Source organism: Condylostylus longicornis, unplaced genomic scaffold (genome assembly GCF_029603195.1).
Source record: "Condylostylus longicornis isolate FDR11 unplaced genomic scaffold, ASM2960319v2 ptg000048l, whole genome shotgun sequence".
In the NCBI taxonomy this organism is placed as follows: Eukaryota; Metazoa; Arthropoda; class Insecta; order Diptera; family Dolichopodidae; genus Condylostylus; species Condylostylus longicornis.
Genome location: NW_026578017.1, coordinates 7,704,742 through 7,708,019, shown reverse-complemented (window position 1 = coordinate 7,708,019; position 3,278 = coordinate 7,704,742). Strand labels below are relative to the sequence as shown.

General features: G+C 24.7%; 1 non-coding gene across 1 annotated transcript; it reads right to left on the bottom strand.

Moving 5' to 3' along the window:
• Positions 1-2,947: 2,947 nt before the first annotated feature.
• On the bottom strand, positions 2,948-3,019 carry Trnat-cgu (transfer RNA threonine (anticodon CGU)). Its single transcript has one exon. It is a non-coding gene; the product is annotated as a tRNA-Thr (tRNA).
• Positions 3,020-3,278: the final 259 nt, after the last annotated feature.

Sequence of the window (3,278 nt, the reverse complement as noted above, 5' to 3'; positions counted from 1 at the left end):
TTGACTTACTTTAAACTAAAACTATATTTAATCAAATAGAAAATTACAGATATTCTAAAATTACAATACACGTATGTATTAATAATTATATTGGAAAAAATTAACTATAGGCAAACAAGCGTGTCCTTTTTTAGTGTGAAATCAAGTGTGTTCTTGAACTTTTTACACAGATTCAACACTCTATTGACGGGTTCATACTTCCCATAATTATTGCTGTGAAATGGAAAATTCAAAAACTTTTTAAATGGCCGAAACTTTACTAACAGGACGATAGTTTACCACTTTATTTTTATTGCCCTTCTTATGGATCGTTCTAATAAAAGCTCCCTTCCAAATAAAAAAAAAAATTTCTAAGAACTAAGATTTATTGAAAATAAAATAATAGCGAGACCGCTAAGGAAGAACAGCACTTATTCAAAATTGGTTCAGGAATACCATCAGGTCTGGGTTAGAACCCAGTTATATATAATTATAATAATATAAATAACAAATCCTTCTATTTTTTCCGTCTCTTCCCTCTTCCTGCAAAATTCATTCTTATTTGTAAATTAAATTTGTTTATTTAGAAATCTGAAGATAATTGAAGCTACGAGAGATTTTAAGTTGTAAATTTTACAGATTTTAAGTTGTAACTGTGAAACAATAGGATTTTAGAATGTTAAAAAAAATTTATAGAAAGATAATCCTTAATTCACGTCATATATGGAATTAATTTACGAGTTAAAAAACTGACTATAAATGAATGTCGTTCCTTGAATGGAACTATCTCTAGAATAGAATTTAACCCTATGAAGTTAGTGTATCTTTTATAAAATTTAAAGTAAGTCTTTAAATTTTAAACTACATTTTCGTAATCACTAGCAAAACTTACACTAAAAACACAACGGAATTTTCAATAAAAGCGCACGGGAGTTTATATTGTACAGAAAATGTATGATCACATCCGATTTTTATAACTCATAATAAAATTATTGTTTTGCTAAAGTTTTTTTTGAACAAATCGCAAATAATTTTTTACATTCGTACGTCTAATGATATTATTATGGTAAATATCTTTTCCATGTCTAATTAAATTATGAGAATATTGAACGTCCTGTACGTTCACTAATATATATATACATTTAAATGTTATAAACATTGACACGCACACGTTGTTATTTTAAAATTATCTAATATTCTAAAAATACTCATATTAACAAATAAACAAGTATGTGGGTACACGTGTTGTATAAAATTAATAGTTTACAAATAATATTGTTTAATAGAAATTACAAAGTTTATACATTTACAAGCAATAATCCTTATTAGTTCAATTAAAATTGATAATATTGCTAAATTACTGAAATTATTCCATAATGTACGTGAGAATTATTTTAACAATATTTAGACAAAAACCTATAACAAAATGTTTGTATTGTTATTTTCTCATGATTATCATTGTTTTTAATATATCTAGTTAATTATGTTTTTTGATTGCTATATTCTATGTTTATTTGGTTGTCATTGACGCATTGAATTTAATTATAACTGTATTAGTCGTATAGTGTACAACAAATTATTATAAATGAATAAACAATGATGATTCTAAAATATTCGAAGCTTTTTACAATATTGTGTTTTTGTTACAAAAACACATCACAGCACGTATTCATTATTTTAAAATGTCAGACTAAAAACGAAATCTACACGTGTCATGTTGTTTTTTTTTTCCTTTTTGTTATATTTTTCTTATTGTTTTTTTTTCATGCATCATTTGCCTAAAAATAATTTTATATCGCAATTAATGATATTGTTGAAATTAAAATAATAAGGATTTTTATTTTTCTATACACACACACACATGATTCATTTTTTGCATTAAAAAAATTATGATTTTTTTTTTCTTAATAACATGCACGCATTGTTTAAATTCAGAGTACTTGATTTACATTGATTAAATAAAAGGATTCCCTAGTCAATTTTTTGGAAGAAGAGAAAGCCTATGAGTTTTAGTTTTTACACGTTTTTGCTTGATTTAATGTGGTATTAGTTAAGAAGTTGTAGAGCTGTGAAATAAAGTAAAAAAACAAAGGATGTGGGCAGCTTAATATTACCAACTGCATTGTATATCTTCTAAATTATATAAATTTCAATAAAACTATTATAAAATTTCTGTTATAAAAAAATTGTTATAAAAGAACTTTCATTCCAAATATCGAATTCGATTTTCTTCTTAAATTTTATTCTCACTAGAACGTGAACCTGATACTGCAACGTGATATTTTCTTAATTTTGAATTAACAGCTTTTAATCACTTGATGGATAAAAGATTAGGAAAGATCAATTATTTTGGCAACGAAATCCTAAGGTATGCAAGTACAAATATTTAAAAGCAAAATTTCACTGGCAACATGTTGAATTTTTCTAGAAATATAGTTGAACAGCAACGAAATTACAATAAGATAAATTAAAATAAAAAAAAGGTAAATATAAACTTAATTCCTGTAATGCAGGGTCGTGCATTCTAATTTGAATTAACACGTATCCTTATCATGCTTAACATGAGAAAAATAAAAAAAAATTGAATTTAGTATAAACATATTAATAATGCCCAAAAGTTCAAAATAATTTCAAATAGATAAAAAATTCTTCTCGTACCTATAAAAATTAAATTTTATCTATATAAATGTTACTTGCATAAAACAACCCAAAGGAAATTTGAAGTTGGATAAAACAGAAAAACAAAAGAATTATATTGGCACACTTCCATGATTTCATACGACATTTTTTCCTATTTGCATCTCTTCCTCAACCCTTTAACAATTGAGTTTTCTTTTGCCTTATATGGCAACTTTATTTTTTATCTACTTTAAATAAAACTGAACTTATAATACTATAGTTTTTATGTCACAAAATTATTTACAAATTGCTTTACTTAAAATAAATTGTGAATTAAAAAAATTTTTTTTGCCTACTGTGAGGTTTGAACTCACGACCCTTGGTTTACGAGACCAATGCTCTACCACTGAGCTAAACAGGCTTATAAAAATACAAAGACTTTTAATATTGAGAAAGAATATTATGTATGTATATATTTATAACAAATTAATAAAACCATACAACATTACTAACTTAAGTTCAAATGAATTAAATGGTGATTATGCAAAATAAAAAAAGAAACTATCAAACATTTTTTACAATTTCTTTATTGGTTTTTTAAACAAATAAAATAATTTAGTTTAATCACATAAAACTAAACTGAATTTAAAAATCGATGGCGGTAACAAAAATTTATGGAA